Source organism: Bufo gargarizans, chromosome 4, assembly GCF_014858855.1.
Source record: "Bufo gargarizans isolate SCDJY-AF-19 chromosome 4, ASM1485885v1, whole genome shotgun sequence".
Classification (NCBI taxonomy): Eukaryota; Metazoa; Chordata; class Amphibia; order Anura; family Bufonidae; genus Bufo; species Bufo gargarizans.
The window spans coordinates 64828428-64846771 of record NC_058083.1 but is presented as its reverse complement, the minus strand read 5'-3'; the positions used below and the strand labels follow the sequence as shown (position 1 = coordinate 64846771).

Genomic DNA, 18344 nt, shown 5'->3' with positions numbered 1-18344 from the left:
TAGGCCCAGAACCCAGGCAGAGGAGAAAGGTCCCGTAACAGACAATCTGGCTTCATGTCAGCAGAGAATCAGTCTTCATATCATAGCAGAGAATCAGGCTTCACGTCACCCACCACTGTAAGAGTCAATTTTCATAAATTTAGGCCCAGAACCCAGGCAGAGGAGAAAGGTCCCGTAACAGACAATCTGGCTTCATGTCAGCAGAGAATCAGTCTTCATATCATAGCAGAGAATCAGGCTTCACGTCACCCACCACTGTAAGAGTCAATTTTCATAAATTTAGGCCCAGAACCCAGGCAGAGGAGAAAGGTCCCGTAACAGACAATCTGGCTTCATGTCAGCAGAGAATCAGTCTTCATATCATAGCAGAGAATCAGGCTTCACGTCACCCACCACTGTAAGAGTCAATTTTCATAAATTTAGGCCCAGAACCCAGGCAGAGGAGAAAGGTCCCGTAACAGACAATCTGGCTTCATGTCAGCAGAGAATCAGTCTTCATATCATAGCAGAGAATCAGGCTTCACGTCACCCACCACTGTAAGAGTCAATTTTCATAAATTTAGGCCCAGAACCCAGGCAGAGGAGAAAGGTCCCGTAACAGACAATCTGGCTTCATGTCAGCAGAGAATCAGTCTTCATATCATAGCAGAGAATCAGGCTTCACGTCACCCACCACTGTAAGAGTCAATTTTCATAAATTTAGGCCCAGAACCCAGGCAGAGGAGAAAGGTCCCGTAACAGACAATCTGGCTTCATGTCAGCAGAGAATCAGTCTTCATATCATAGCAGAGAATCAGGCTTCACGTCACCCACCACTGTAAGAGTCAATTTTCATAAATTTAGGCCCAGAACCCAGGTAGAGGAGAAAGGTCCCGTAACAGACAATCTGGCTTCATGACAGCAGAGAATCAGTCTGCATGTCATAGCAGAGAATCAGGCTTCACGTCAGCCACCACTGCAACAGTCCATTGTCATAAATTTAGGCCCAGCACCCAGGCAGAGGAGAGAGGTCCCGTAACAGAGGATCTGGCTTCATGTCAGCAGAGAATCAGTCTGCATGTCATAGCAGAGAATGAGGCTTCACGTCAGCCACCACTGCAACAGTCCATTGGCATATATTTAGGCCCAGCACACACACAGGCAGAGGAGAGAGGTCCCGTAACAGACAATCTGGCTTCATGTCAGCAGAGAATTAGTCTGCATGTCATAGCAGAGAATGAGGCTTCACGTCACCCACCACTGCAACAGTCCATTGGCATATATTCAGGCCCAGCACCCAGGCAGAGGAGAGAGGTCCCGTAACAGAGGATCTGGCTTCATGTCAGCAGAGAATCAGTCTGCATGTCATAGCAGAGAATGAGGCTTCACGTCAGCCACCACTGCAACAGTCCATTGTCATAAATTTAGGCCCAGCACCCAGGCAGAGGAGAGAGGTCCCGTAAAAGAGGATCTGGCTTCATGTCAGCAGAGAATCAGTCTGCATGTCATAGCAGAGAATCAGGCTTCACGTCAGCCACCACTGCAACAGTCCATTGTCATAAATTTAGGCCCAGCACCCAGGCAGAGGAGAGAGGTCCCGTAAAAGAGGATCTGGCTTCATGTCAGCAGAGAATCAGTCTGCATGTCATAGCAGAGAATCAGGCTTCACGTCAGCCACCACTGCAACAGTCCATTGTCATAAATTTAGGCCCAGCACCCAGGCAGAGGAGAGAGGTCCCGTAACAGAGGATCTGGCTTCATGTCAGCAGAGAATCAGTCTGCATGTCATAGCAGAGAATCAGGCTTCACGTCAGCCACCACTGCAACAGTCCATTGTCATAAATTTAGGCCCAGCACCCAGGCAGAGGAGAGAGGTCCCGTAACAGACAATCTGGCTTCATGTCAGCAGAGAATTAGTCTGCATGTCATAGCAGAGAATCAGGCTTCATGTCAGCCACCACTGCAACAGTCCATTGGCATATATTTAGGCCTAGCACACAGGCAGAGGAGAGGTTCATTCAACTTTGGGTAGCATCGCAATATAATGGTAAAATGAAAATAAAAATAGGATTGAATGAGGAAGTGCCCTGGAGTCCAATAATATATGGTTATGGGGAGGTAGTTAATGTCTAATCTGGACAAGGGACGGACAGGTCCTGTGGGATCCATGCCTGGTTCATTTTTATGAACGTCAGCTTGTCCACATTGGCTGTAGACAGGCGGCTGCGTTTGTCTGTAATGACGCCCCCTGCCGTGCTGAATACACGTTCAGACAAAACGCTGGCTGCCGGGCAGGCCAGCACCTCCAAGGCATAAAAGGCTAGCTCTGGCCACGTGGACAATTTAGAGACCCAGAAGTTGAATGGGGCCGAACCATCAGTCAGTACGTGGAGGGGTGTGCACACGTACTGTTCCACCATGTTAGTGAAATGTTGCCTCCTGCTAACACGTTGCGTATCAGGTGGTGGTGCAGTTAGCTGTGGCGTGTTGACAAAAGTTTTCCACATCTCTGCCATGCTAACCCTGCCCTCAGAGGAGCTGGCCGTGACACAGCTGCCTTGGCGACCTCTTGCTCCTCCTCTGCCTTGGCCTTGGGCTTCCACTTGTTCCCCTGTGACATTTGGGAATGCTCTCAGTAGCGCGTCTACCAACGTGCGCTTGTACTCGCGCATCTTCCTATCACGCTCCAGTGCAGGAAGTAAGGTGGGCACATTGTCTTTGTAGCGTGGATCCAGCAGGGTGGCAACCCAGTAGTCCGCACAGGTTAAAATGTGGGCAACTCTGCTGTCGTTGCGCAGGCACTGCAGCATGTAGTCGCTCATGTGTGCCAGGCTGCCCAGGGGTAAGGACAAGCTGTCCTCTGTGGGAGGCGTATCATCATCGTCCTGCCTTTCCCCCCAGCCACGCACCAGTGATGGACCCGAGCTGCGTTGGGTGCCACCCCGCTGTGACCATGCTTCATCCTCATCCTCCTCCACCTCCTCCTCATCCTCGTCCTCCTCGTCCTCCAGTAGTGGGCCCTGGCTGGCCACATTTGTACCTGGCCTCTGCTGTTGCAAAAAACCTCCCTCTGAGTCACTTCGAAGAGACTGGCCTGAAAGTGCTAAAAATGACCCCTCTTCCTCATCCTCCTCCTCCTCCTCCTGGGCCACCTCCTGTTCCATCATCGCCCTAAGTGTTTTCTCAAGGAGACATAGAAGTGGTATTGTAACGCTGATAACGGTGTCATCGCCACTGGCCATGTTGGTGGAGTACTCGAAACAGCGCAACAGGGCACACAGGTCTCGCATGGAGGCCCAGTCATTGGTGGTGAAGTGGTGCTGTTCTGTAGTGCGACTGACCCGTGCGTGCTGCAGCTGAAACTCCACTATGGCCTGCTGCTGCTCGCACAGTCTGTCCAGCATGTGCAAGGTGGAGTTCCACCTGGTGGGCACGTCGCATATGAGGCGGTGAGCGGGAAGGCCGAAGTTACGCTGTAGCGCAGACAGGCGAGCAGCGGCAGGATGTGAACGCCGGAAGCGCGAACAGACGGCCCGCACTTTATGCAGCAGCTCTGACATGTCGGGGTAGTTGTGAATGAACTTCTGCACCACCAAATTCAGCACATGCGCCAAGCAAGGGATGTGCGTCAAATTGGCTAGTCCCAGAGCTGCAACGAGATTTCGCCCATTATCACACACCACCAGGCCGGGCTTGAGGCTCACCGGCAGCAACCACTCGTCGGTCTGTTGTTCAATACCCCGCCACAACTCCTGTGCGGTGTGGGGCCTGTCCCCCAAACATATGAGTTTCAGAATGGCCTGCTGACGTTTACCCCGGGCTGTGCTGAAGTTGGTGGTGAAGGTGTGTGGCTGACTGGATGAGCAGGTGGAAGAAGAGGAGGAGGAAGCCGAGAAGGAGGAGGTGGCAACAGGAGGCAAAGAATGTTGCCCTGCGATCCTTGGCGGCGGCAGGACGTGCGCCAAACAGCTCTCCGCCTGGGGCCCAGCTGCCACTACATTTACCCAGTGTGCAGTTAGGGAGATATAGCGTCCCTGGCCGTGCTTACTGGTCCACGTATCTGTGGTTAGGTGGACCTTGCTACAGATGGCGTTGCGCAGTGCACACTTGATTTTATGGGATACTTGGTTGTGCAGGGAAGGCACGGCTCTCTTGGAGAAGTAGTGCCGGCTGGGAACAACATACTGTGGGACAGCAAGCGACATGAGCTGTTTGAAGCTGTCTGTGTCCACCAGCCTAAATGACAGCATTTCATAGGCCAGTAGTTTAGAAATGCTGGCATTCAGGGCCAGGGATCGAGGGTGGCTAGGTGGGAATTTACGCTTTCTATCAAATGTTTGTGAGATGGAGAGCTGAACGCTGGCGTGTGACATGGTTGAGACGCTTGGTGACGGAGGTGGTGGTGGTGGTGTTGGTGGTACATCCCCTGTTTGCTGGGCGGCAGGTGCCAACGTTCCTCCAGAGGCGGAGGAAGAGGCCGAGGCGGCAGCAGCAGAAGAGGCCGAGGCGGCAGCAGCAGAAGAGGTAGCAGGGGGAGCCTGAGTGACTTCCTTGGTTTTAAGGTGTTTACTCCACTGCAGTTCATGCTTTGCATGCAGGTGCCTGGTCATGCAGGTTGTGCTCAGGTTCAGAACGTTAATGCCTCGCTTCAGGCTCTGATGGCACAGCGTGCAAACCACTCGGGTCTTGTCGTCAGCACATTGTTTGAAGAAGTGCCATGCCAGGGAACTCCTTGAAGCTGCCTTTGGGGTGCTCGGTCCCAGATGGCGGCGGTCAGTAGCAGGCGGAGTCTCTTGGCGGCGGGTGTTCTGCTTTTGCCCACTGCTCCCTCTTTTGCTACGCTGTTGGCTCGGTCTCACCACTGCCTCTTCCTCCGAACTGTGAAAGTCAGTGGCACGACCTTCATTCCATGTGGGGTCTAGGACCTCATCGTCCCCTGCATCGTCTTCCACCCAGTCTTGATCCCTGACCTCCTGTTCAGTCTGCACACTGCAGAAAGACGCAGCAGTTGGCACCTGTGTTTCGTCATCATCAGAGACATGCTGAGGTGGTATTCCCATGTCCTCATCATCAGGAAACATAAGTGGTTGTGCGTCAGTGCATTCTATGTCTTTCACCGCTGGGGAAGGGCTAGGTGGATGCCCTTGGGAAACCCTGCCAGCGGAGTCTTCAAACAGCATAAGAGACTGCTGCATAACTTGAGGCTGAGACAGTTTCCCTGGTATGCATGGGGGTGATGTGACAGACTGATGGGGTTGGTTTTCAGGCGCCATCTGTGCGCTTTCTGCAGAAGACTGGGTGGGAGATAATGTGAACGTGCTGGATCCACTGTCGGCCACCCAATTGACTAATGCCTGTACCTGCTCAGGCCTTACCATCCTTAGAACGGCATTGGGCCCCACCATATATCGCTGTAAATTCTGGCGGCTACTGGGACCTGAGGTAGTTGGTACACTAGGACGTGTGGATGTGGCAGAACGGCCACGTCCTCTCCCAGCACCAGAGGGTCCACTAACACCACCACGACCATGTCCACGTCCGCGTCCCTTACTAGATGTTTTTCTCATTGTTATGGTTCACCACAACAACAAATATATTATTTGGCCCAATGTATTGTATTCAAATTCAGCGGGATATAAATTTGAGGCCTAGTATTTAGGCGCTGGGTCACCGGTATGGATTTAGTGACAGAATTAGACTTGGAAATGCACAGAAGCGTGTGTGTGAAGTTATTCTGAATGACCCTATGTGCACCTTCAATATTATATACCCTTTTAGGGATAGATTTCAAATAGCTCTGATATAGCAGAAACCACTAAATTATGAAATTGCTAAATTGGGAATTGTACTTCAACCCAGAACAAAAAATGTGCTTTGACGGACACTAAATATCTTGCCCAGCAACAACAGTACAGCGGTGGGTAACGAGAGATTTAGAGGGATTTAAATTTGAGGCCTAGTATTTAGGCGCTGGGTCACCGGTATGGATTTAGTGACAGAATTAGACTTGGAAATGCACAGAAGCGTGTGTGTGAAGTTATTCTGAATGACCCTATGTGCACCTTCAATATTATATACCCTTTTAGGGATAGATTTCAAATAGCTCTGATATAGCAGAAACCACTAAATTATGAAATTGCTAAATTGGGAATTGTACTTCAACCCAGAACAAAAAATGTGCTTTGACGGACACTAAATATCTTGCCCAGCAACAACAGTACAGCGGTGGGTAACGAGAGATTTAGAGGGATTTAAATTTGAGGCCTAGTATTTAGGCGCTGGGTCACCGGTATGGATTTAGTGACAGAATTAGACTTGGAAATGCACAGAAGCGTGTGTGTGAAGTTATTCTGAATGACCCTATGTGCACCTTCAATATTATATACCCTTTTAGGGATAGATTTCAAATAGCTCTGATATAGCAGAAACCACTAAATTATGAAATTGCTAAATTGGGAATTGTACTTCAACCCAGAACAAAAAATGTGCTTTGACGGACACTAAATATCTTGCCCAGCAACAACAGTACAGCGGTGGGTAACGAGAGATTTAGAGGGATTTAAATTTGAGGCCTAGTATTTAGGCGCTGGGTCACCGGTATGGATTTAGTGACAGAATTAGACTTGGAAATGCACAGAAGCGTGTGTGTGAAGTTATTCTGAATGACCCTATGTGCACCTTCAATATTATATACCCTTTTAGGGATAGATTTCAAATAGCTCTGATATAGCAGAAACCACTAAATTATGAAATTGCTAAATTGGGAATTGTACTTCAACCCAGAACAAAAAATGTGCTTTGACGGACACTAAATATCTTGCCCAGCAACAACAGTACAGCGGTGGGTAACGAGAGATTTAGAGGGATTTAAATTTGAGGCCTAGTATTTAGGCGCTGGGTCACCGGTATGGATTTAGTGACAGAATTAGACTTGGAAATGCACAGAAGCGTGTGTGTGAAGTTATTCTGAATGACCCTATGTGCACCTTCAATATTATATACCCTTTTAGGGATAGATTTCAAATAGCTCTGATATAGCAGAAACCACTAAATTATGAAATTGCTAAATTGGGAATTGTACTTCAACCCAGAACAAAAAATGTGCTTTGACGGACACTAAATATCTTGCCCAGCAACAACAGTACAGCGGTGGGTAACGAGAGATTTAGAGGGATTTAAATTTGAGGCCTAGTATTTAGGCGCTGGGTGACAGGTATGGGTTTAGTGACAGAATTAGACTTGGAAATACACAGTAGCGGGTGTGTGTGAAGTTATTCTGAATGACCCAATGTGCACCTTCAATATTATATACCCTTTTTGGGATAGATTTCAAATAGCTCTGATATAGCAGGAACCACTAAATTATGAAATTGCTAAATTGGGAATTGTATTTCAACCCAGAACAAGAAATGTGCTTGAACGGACACTAAATAACTCGCCCAGCTACAGCACTAGGGACAGATTTAGCTGGATATAAATTTGAGGCCTAGTATTTAGGCGCTGGGTGACCGGTATGGATTTAGTGACAGAATTAGACTGGGATATGGCCAAAAAATAAACAGACTATTGCTGGTTAAATGCACTTGGTGTGACAGCTTCACCCTGATGTAGGCTTTAGCCAAAAAACAACCACACCATTGAGGGTTAAATGCACTTGGTGACAGGCGCAGCTTGCCCCTGATTTTGTATATGGCCAAAAAATGAACAGACTATTGCTGGTTAAATGCACTTGGTGTGACAGCTTCACCCTGATGTAGGCTTTAGCCAAAAAACAACCACACCATTGAGGGTTAAATGCACTTGGTGACAGGCGCAGCTTGCCCCTGATTTTGTATATGGCCAAAAAATGAACAGACTATTGCTGGTTAAATGCACTTGGTGTCACAGCTTCACCCTGATGTAGGCTTTAGCCAAAAAACAACCACACCATTGAGGGTTAAATGCACTTGGTGACAGGCGCAGCTTGCCCCTGATTTTGTATATGGCCAAAAAATGAACAGACTATTGCTGGTTAAATGCACTTGGTGTGACAGCTTCACCCTGATGTAGGCTTTAGCCAAAAAACAACCACACCATTGAGGGTTAAATGCACTTGGTCGCAGCTTGTGCTGGCGCACCACAAGACACAAAATGGCCGCCGATCACCCCAGAAAAATGAGACTGACAAACGGTCTGTGCAGCCTAAAAACAGTGAGCAATTGAGGATCAGCAGCTCAATGATCCACAGCTGCAGATCGATCAGTTAATCAAGTCCTTTGGAGGAGTTAATCTGCCTAATCTCGCCCTACTGTCGCAGCCGCAACCTCTCCCTACGCTAATCAGAGCAGAGTGACGGGCGGCGCTATGTGACTCCAGCTTAAATAGAGGCTGGGTCACATGGTGCTCTGGCCAATCACAGCCATGCCAATAGTAGGCATGGCTGTGATGGCCTCTTGGGGCAAGTAGTATGACGCTTGTTGATTGGCTGCTTTGCAGCCTTTCAAAAAGCGCCAAGAAAGCGTCACAAAAGCGCGAAGAAAGCGACGAACACCGAACCCGAACCCGGACTTTTACGAAAATGTCCGGGTTCGGGTCCGTGTCACGGACACCCCAAAATTCGGTACGAACCCGAACTATACAGTTCGAGTTCGCTCATCCCTAGCAGTCACCAACACCTCCTCCGCCGGGCCGTCTGGGATTCCGTGCCGGTGATCTTGTATGGTCTCAGAATTACAGAGCTTTGCCTCCTTGGCTTCCTGGCGTTATTGATGGAACTCTTGGCAGAAGAATGCACCTTGTCCGCCTGGAGGAAGGCATTTGTGTTCGGCGACACCTTTCACAATTGAGGAAACGCATTTGCCGGCCACTAGTGACAAAACCGACCCTTCTTTCTGACCACCCACCAGAGTCTACTCTGAACTCTGCTGGTGACATATGGCATGGTGTCTGGCATGATCCCACAAGTTTACACCCAAACCCTGAACCGGTTGGTGACCATATTCCTGAGGAGCCCGGACATGTGCCTGAAGTTACAGAGACTGATTTGTCTGTGGGACGCCCACTGACATCTCCAGTACCTTTGACTGACTTTATTCCTCCCGGTGCTGTACCTCTGCGTAGGTCTACCCGTCAAAGACGTCAAACGCCTCGCTGGCAAAGTGCTGAAATCTTACGGGACACATTGGAGGTCAGGGAACAGAGACAAAGGGCTCATGAAGTGCTGCGGAAATCACAGAACTGAATTGGAGATACTACTTGCTGAACTGATCTCGCTTGCCTTGTTATGTTATGTGTTCCACATTTTGTTCTCTTGTTATGTTTTTTTTTTTTTTTTTTTTGGGGAGGAAAGGAGGTGTGATGTTGTGATAGATCACTGTGACCTTTCCCCTTTTTCTCCCGATGCATGATGGGGGAGGAGGAGCTGTACCAGGAAGTCAGACAGTGTGTGTGAGGGGAACTGGAAGCAGACACATGAGGCTGAGAAGGGATTACATCTGATAAGGGCAGAAGCTGTTGGAATAAGACTCCTCCATGTAAGAATGCCATAATGTTCTGAGTAATAAACCTTGCTCTGGTTAAGTAGTACATCGGCCTGTGTGCGTAACTTGTTGAGCAGATACTGGCAGCATTGCCAGCAGCACCTGAGAGACACAGAGTGTCCAGGGGACATAACAGAAACCACCCAAAAATGACCCCATTTTAGAAACTACACCCCTCAAGGTATACAAAACTGATTTTACAAACTTTGTTAACCCTTTAGGTGTTCCACAAGAATTAATGGAAAATGGAGATTAATTTTCAGAATTTCACTTTTTTGGGCAGATTTTAAATTTTAATCCATTTTTTCCAGTAGCAAAGCAAGGGTTAACAGCCAAATAAAACTCAATATTTATTACCCTGATTTCTGAGGTTTACATAAACACCCCATATGTGGTTGTAAACTGCTGTACGGGCACACGGCAGGACGCAGTAGGAAAGGAACGCCATATGGTTTTTGGAAGGAAGATTTAGCTGAACTGGTTTTTAGATGCCATGTCTCATTTGAAGCCCCCCTGATGCACCCTTACAGTAGAAACTCAAAAAAGTTACCACATTTTGGAAACTACAGGAAAATGTGCCAGTTTTATTGGTACTATTTTGGGGTACATATGATTTTTAATTGCTCTATATTAAGTTTTTTGTGAGGCAAGGTTTTGGCACTGTTTTTATTTTTAACAACATTCATCTGAAAGGTTAGATCAGGCACTATTTTTATAGAGCAGGTTGTTACGGACGCAATGATATCAAATATGTCTACTTTCTATGATGTTTGTTTCAGTTTTACATAATAAAGCATTTTTGAAAACAAAAATTAGGTTTTTGTATCTCCATTTTCTGAGCGCCCTATTTTTTTTATTTTTCTGCCGATCGTCTTATGCAGGGACTCGTTTTTTTGCAAGAAGAGTTGACGTTTTTATTAGTACCATTTTTGGGTACATATGATTTTTTGATCATTCATTATTACACTTTATGGGGCAAGTTGACCAGAAAATTGTTTGTTTTGGCTCAGTTTTTTTAGGTTTTTTTTTACAGCGTTTACCTGAGGGATTAGGTCATGTGACTTTTTTTATAGAGCAGATCGAACGGACATGGCGATACCTAATATGTCTACTTTTTTTTATTTTTTTCACTTTAGCAAAATAATAACAGTTTTGAAACAAAAAAATTATGTTTTAGTGTCTCCATGTTCTAAGAGCTATATTTATTTTTATTTTTTGGGAGATTATCTTAGGTGAGGGCTCATTTTTTGGGGGATGAGGTGACGATTTTATTGATACCATTTTGTGGGACATACATCTTTCTGATCGCTTGGTGTGATGTAAGGTGACAAAAATGTCTTCTTTTTTTTACACCGTCTTTATTATTTTTTTTAATGGTGTTTATTGGACAGGGTGGATCATGTGATATATTTATAGAGCCGGTCATTACAGACGCGGCGATACCTGTTTTTTTTTTCTGTTTTTTTAATAAAATAAAGAGAAAGGGGCTTTTTTTTTCTTTACTACCGGTAATTGTATTAGTTTATTAATTTTATTAAAAACACATTTTTTTTTTACTTTTTTTTCTTTACTTTATTTATGACATTCACTTTTGGGGGTCTGATCCCCTCTGCAATGCATTACAATACATCTCAAAGAACAACGATTCCAGCTCTTCACAATAAAAGGCTTCTTTATTCCACTTCTTAAAAACGGACATCAAAAGCAGAGTAGTATGCTGTGACGCGTTTTGGGCTGTTACATCTTAGCCCTTCATCAAGACAACTAAACAAACTTAAAATCTCCTTTTTATACACAGCGAGGAACCTCCTCTCCCATATGATTGGTTGGCTTCCATGCCCTAGAACAGTGTCAGGTGTTCCTGACCTGTTAATCACAGGGAGAAACAATTCCAATCAGGTGGAGAGTGATCCACAACTTCAGAAAAAAACATTTCATTTATATTGTAAAGTTAAGTCATGCTTCCTATTCAATCCTTCAGGTATACATGTCCCTAAATTGAACATCCAGTATGTTTCACGACTGTATAATTTCTGCCTACGGTCTCCTCCTCTAACTGGAGCCGTGACTCTCTCAACTCCTTGCACACAAAACGCAGAGATATCGCCCTTATGTACTATCGCAAAGTGTGATGTGGCTGCTGAAACATTGCTTGTCGCAATATGGGGGATGTTTTTTGAATATTCTCTCTCGAATATCCCCTGATCTGCAACCTAGCTGAAATATCGGATGCTTCCTTCATTAATAAATCCAAAGATGAGCAATTTCGACGTGCCCTCAACATCTCCCCTTTGGGTATATTCTTGGCCACATGTGGGGGATGGCAGGATGATGCATGAAGTAAGGTGTTCCCACCAGCTGTGTCTTTACGATGTGTACAAGTATCATATGGGAGAGGAGGTTCCTCGCTGTGTATAAAAAGGAGATTTTAAGTTTGTTTAGTTGTCTTGATGAAGGGTTAAGATGTAACAGCCCGAAACGCGTCACAGCATACTACTCTGCTTTTGATGTATGTTTTTAAGAAGTGGAATAAAGAAGCCTTTTATTGTGAAGAGCTGGAATCCTTGTTCTTTGTTTTGTATTTTGCTCCAGACTGAGTCCAGGTCTGTACATCCGTGCTCCACTAGGAGGTGAGAGATGAAAGCTGCAGCAATCTCTAAATTTGATTACAATACATCTGTATTGTAATCCATTGCCTGCTAGTGTATTACATTGAGTCATACACTAACAGGTTGCCTAGGAGACGGGCCTGAGGCTGGACAGGTTACCTAGGAGACGGGCCTGAGGCTGGGCAGGAGACGGGCCTGAGGCTGGGCAGGAGACGGGCCTGAGGCTGGGCAGGAGAAGGGCCTGAGGCTGGGCAGGAGAAGGGCCTGAGGCTGGGCAGGAGACGGCCTGAGGCTGGACAGGTTACCTAGGAGACGTGCCTGAGGCTGGGCAGGAGATGGGCCTGAGGCTGGGCAGGAGACGGGCCTGAGGCTGGACAGGTTACCTAGGAGACGGGCCTGAGGCTGGGCTGGTTACCTAGGAGACGGGCCTGAGGCTGGGCAGGAGACGGCCTGAGGCTGGACAGGTTACCTAGCAGACGGGCCTGAGGCTGGGCAGGAGATGGGCCTGAGGCTGGGCAGGAGACGGGCCTGAGGCTGGACAGGTTACCTAGGAGACGGGCCTGAGGCTGGGCAGGAGACGGGCCTGAGGCTGGATCTCCTCGGCTACCATAGAAGGCAGGTCCCGATGCCGTGCAAGGCATTGGGCAGCCTCTACATGGCATCGGGCTGCCTTGTCATGCATCGGATCCCCGCCACAGCAGCACGTGGACTCGATGCGCTCCCTCACCCGACACAAACACCTTCTATGCGTTCAGCTCTCGCGTTCAGCTGCTTTTACAGCAATGCCAGTGTATACAGCAGGGGCCCGGCTACCAGGGACTGCAGGGCCCGCCCGATCACCATGACGTACTATTACGTCAAATTGCAGGAACGCAGTGGCTTCCATGGCGTAATAGTACGTCATGTGTCGGGAAGGGGTTAGGAGCAGGATATCCACATATGTGTAAGGCTACTCTCACACTTGGGTAGCAGGGTCCGGCAGGCTATTCCAGTGGGGGAACAGCCTGCCAGATCCGTGCTTACGCTAGCCCACCGTGCCGCCGGAGGTCCGGTCTGCCCCTTCACTATAATGGGGGAGGGCCGGTGGTCTGGCCGCAGCACGGCAAACATGCCGAGAGGCGGCCAGACAAAAACTACAGCGGACTAACGGCGGCACAGTGGGATAGTGTTAGTACGTATGCGGCAGGATGTTCCCCCGCCAGAACATCCTGCCGGACCCTGCTACTGCAGATGTAAGAGTAGCCTAGATCCTGCCACATGTATGTCTGTGCATGTTGCTGTGAGTGTCCGCCATCATACTTCACCTGTAATATTTCTGTTATCACTGTAAGGGCTCATGAACACGACCGCTGGATGTTTTGCAGTCTGCAAATTGCTTGTCCGCGAAACATGGATACCGGGTGTGTGCATTCCACATTATGCGGAACAGAACGGCCTATAACAGAACCGTCCTGTCCTTCTCTGTAATGCTGACAATCATAGGACATGTTCTATCATTGTGCAGAACGGCCACGCGGACATACAGACACGGAATGCACATGGAGTCATTTCCGTTTTTTGCGGCCCCATTGAAGTGAATGGTTTCGCATACAGGCCAGAAAAACAGGAACGGTACGAACACGGAAAAAAAATAAGTTTGTGTGCAAGAGCCCTAAGGTGGGCCCCCAGAATCAGTTACACTGGTGGGCCCTAGGTACCCCAGACACTGAGTATACCTTTCAACACGTTATTTATCCTACACATTCTGAAAACAGAAATAAAGAGTAATAAATAAAATCTCATAGTCTGCACAACCATCCTCAACAAGCCTCATACAGCGCCGACTCCTCCTGTAGAAACATCTCACATTCTACCAAACTCCAGAACTGCCCCCTCACAGTAGTCTGGTCACATGGGTGTGACATCATCACACTTTCTTCACCAGGACTTCTTCCCATTGCTAAACTCCGCCCTCTCCTGCACTGATCACATGATGGTGACATCATCACAGGTCCTTCTCTACCACTTCTCTCCACTGCTGAGCTCCGCCCCCTGCACTGATCACATGACAGTGACATCATCCCAGGTCCTTCAGCACTTGCAGTGCAGCAGATACAGAGCAGGTCCTGGTCGGTAGTCACTGCTGTGGTGTCTGGAGCCTCTTCTTCTCTCTGGTATCAGCCATTTCTCCAGAATCCCCCTTTATCCCCGGTGCTGGGGGCTCTGAGAAGCGGGGTCTCTCCAGGAGCAGTAAGTGCGGTTCTGGATCTCACTAATGCTCTTGTCCCTGGAGGATTTCCAGCCTCTCCTTTCCTCATAAAGGCGCCTGCAGTACTAGAAGCCTCCAGCTCCTCCAGTTCTCTCCTCTTCTCTCCTCTTCTCCTAAATGACCACCAAGGATGGACAGGAAGGAGATCAGCAGAAGAATATTAGACTTCACCTTGGAGATCATCTACCTGCTGAGCGGAGAGGTAAACTTTTCTAGATTTCTCTCCTCTTTATTGTATTCTGTAACAAGTCAGACATCGGGAAGGAGAATCCATCATAGGAAGTGATAGGAAGAGTCCAGGGTCCTGAAGAATGGCCTCCAGACCTTCCAAGTGACGGAGAACCTGAAGATCAGCCACCAGTATGGTCAGTGATGTATCATGGAGACCAATAGTCATGTTGTAGGAGCCATGAGAAGGTAAGTAGGCACGTTGTACCCAGGAGGGGAGGAAGCAGAGGAGGAGATGGCCGGAGTGTGGCCTGGAGGGAGGATTTCTACCACTAGTCTGACATCTAGATGATACTGGACTATGACAAGGAGGCCTCCACTACATCTAGAGGAAAGAAGGTTTCTCCACCAACATAGAAGAGGAGTCTTTACTGTAAGAGCAGTGAGACTATGGAGCTCTCTGCCAGAGATAGGAGTCATGGGGATTCTCTAGAAGAGTCCAGAAGGGGCCTGGAGGTCTGGAGGGTAATAATATTCCAGCTTCTAGTGACTAGATTACTGCATATGGGGCCATGATCCAGGAAGGGATTCTGAGTGTAGATCTGGGGTCAGGAAGGAATTTCTTTCCCTAAGTGTCTCTCTCCATCCACAGGATTACACCATAGTGAAGAAGACATCGGGGGGGAATCCCATCATCCATGAGTCAGGAGGGTGGAGCAGGACCCCCATCACAGAGCCTCCCCCCCTGATACATGAGCAGAAGATCCTAGAGCTCACCCACAAGATGATAGAGCTGCTGACTGGAGAGGTGACACTGCTGGGAATGCTGGGAAATTCTCCAGTAACAGCACTGGAGGGGTCTGGGTGATGACGGTGCAATTGTGTTGTCAGGTTCCTGTAAGGTGTCAGGATGTGGCGGTCTATTTCTCCATGGAGGAGTGGGAGTATGTAGAAGGACACCAGGATCTGTACAAGGAGGCCATGATGGAGGCTCCCTGGCCTCTGACATCACCAGGTAAGAAGAGATGAGGTGAGAAGAGGCCGTGTTAGAGCCTCAGTCCGGTCATGTGCAGTGTGTACACGCGTGTAATGACATGTAATGTAGGAGCTCCACATGTTATTCTCTGGTCACATCACGTTAGAGCCTACATTTCCCATTTACATCACACTTCTCCATAGGTTCCATCCCCCTGACAGATATAGTGTCCTCTTGGCCTCCATTGGCCAGTACAGTAGATGACACTATTCTATACAGAGGATCCTGCAGGAAAACCTGCGCCGTGCCATATACATGGGGCTTATGGGTGACGTCTGCCCCTGTGTCACTATATAGAATGATAGGCCTGTACAGGGGAGACGTCACCTCCTTCTATCAGACATCTACGTTAGGAAACCCTCCTGATATCTACCTCTGATGGAAGGCTCAGACGTGGTGTGAACACATCCTTATTCCATAGTCACTTTCCAGTAGTTCTCCTCCCTTCATGTCTGGGATCCTCTAGTCACTCCACAAGCAGAGAAGACACAAGGTGCTATATGTGACTGGAGGAGAAGGTGGTATCACCGGGCTCTTCTCTCTCCTCCTCCAGTCTGTGGTCCTGTCAGAGCGGACATGTGTCTTCTATCAGTAGATGTACGGCCCGGAGTGTTCTAGCTGCGGAGGCTCCACAATATGTCATGGGCTCTGTTTTCTCTTACTCTGAGGATCTGCTCCAGGATACATAGGAGTGGGGTGACATGGGGGGTGCAGATGAATCGGGCAGCCTGAGGGGGTGACAGACGTCCCTGATCAGCGGCCGATCCCTGAGCTCCACACACACGTTCCTCGCTTTACTGTACTGCTGCATTAGGGTGTGTTCACACATGGCAGGTTTGTTGTAGAGGTTTCAACGCACTTCATTCAGGTGATGTGCGGTCCATTGCCTTCCAAGGAATTGAAATTGGTTGACCCTCCCCAAGGGTCACACAAAAGGAGGTGCAATAGACCTTCAGGCTGGTCACAGTTCGTCCTGCTGGTCTGAATGACCATATCTCATATGCATGCTTTATAGATTGAACATGACCCCTCTGTTCAGTCTGATAGCTCTTTTATCAACTTAATCTGCTTGCCCTGTACATGTTATTAACATCTATTAACTGTACACGCGTTGTCAGCTGGTTATAGCGCTGCGCTTCCCTTTTTCTGTGACCATCGCGAATTCTTGAGTTCATTGTGCATTTCCTGAATCTACTTATTAAAAGAGGTTCTTCTCCTCCCTGTCTGTCACTGTCCCCTGCATAGAATAGATTTTGTCTCTGGTTTGGGGTTAGGCTGACAAATCCGGTCCCTACCTTACCATTCTTCAAAACGAGTGGTGGGCGGCTTATCGTGTAACGTCATGGTGATGCCAGCGAATCTCCGTGCGGTAGTTCCGCCTCGCGCTTCCCTACCCTCTTTGGGGGTGTGTCAATTTCCCCTACTTAAATCGTTGCGTTGAGAGGCCGCTTCACGGCCGTCATAGTGCCGGAGACCAGTGTGGCAGCGTTGTTGTGCCTAGCATCTCTATCTGTAATCAATTGCTGCTCCTGATGATTCTATGATGAAACACGTCGAGCACTAGATAGACGCTTCACGAGGAAGAGCTAGTCAGTTTGCGACGATAGCTAGGGTAGCAACAAACTCCTTTGTGCCCAAAATGGTGTCAATCAAACTGACAGCTCACCCCACAGAAAATGAGCCCTCGTCCAGCTCCATCGACGTAAACGTAAACCAGTTATGAAAGTTTGAAAATTACTATATCCATTTTCACAGGATAAATATGTGAGCACTGAGACCCCTCTGATCATGAGAGAACGAGGGTCCCGTGTCCTCCTTGTGGATGTAACATCTGTGAGAACTTCTATCTCCAGCATTTCCACTGACCGTGAGTGGAGCCGCAGATATGTACTGCCACTGCTCCATCCATGTGAGGACCCAGGACCCCTTTTATCATGATCTGTAAAGGTCCCAGAGGTGGGATTTCTATGTGGGGTGACTGGATTATCTTGGGGTTTGGTAGAAAGGTGGTGAAGAGCAGAACATTGTTATTTAGGCCCCGATCACTAAACCTAGAAGTGAAGCAGCTGAGAGAAGAGTCTGATCTATAGACAGATCTACAGGAGGCCATGTATTCAGTCACTATGTGCTTGTGTCTCCACAGATGGATCCAGGAGGAGAAATCCCCCCGAGAGATGTCCCCGTCCTCTGTATTCCCAGGACTGTCCAGAGGAGAAGCTCCCAGAGAACCATCAGGTAGATTGAGCTGAAGTCTCTCCAGAATCTGATCAGAAAGGGATTGAACCAAAGATCATTTTAAATTTTTCTTCTTTAGGGTGAAAATCTGATTAATATCAAGGCTGAGGTTAAAGATGAAACAGAAGAGAAGATGGATTTATGGGGTGATCAGCAATGTAAGAAAGGTGGGGGTGACTTTTATGTATATTTTGAGGGTCACCTGGATAATACTTCCATCATCTTATGTAATCAATCTATTCTGTCCCTGTGTGTTTTCTACAGATGGACTCATAGAAAGAAATACCTCTGAGAGATGTCCCCGTCCTTTGTATTCCCAGGACTGTCCAGAGGAGAAGCTCCCAGAGAACCATCAGGTAGATGGAGCTGAAGTCTCCCCAGAATCTGACCAGAAATGGATTGAACCAAAGATCATTTTACATTTTTCTTCTTTAGGATGAAAATCTGATTGATATTAAGGTTGAGGTTAAAGATGAAGAAGAAGAGGAGATGGATTTACGGGGCGATCAGCAGTGTAAGGAGGGGGGCTGTCATGGGTCACCTGGATACTA

At 47.9% G+C, this 18344-nt stretch overlaps 1 protein-coding gene across 2 annotated transcripts in view; it reads right to left on the bottom strand.

Annotated features, from left to right (window-relative positions):
* Positions 1–18344, bottom strand: part of LOC122933829 (gastrula zinc finger protein XlCGF26.1-like) — a 700524-nt gene that overhangs the window by 304618 nt on the left and 377562 nt on the right. The window lies entirely within an intron of this gene.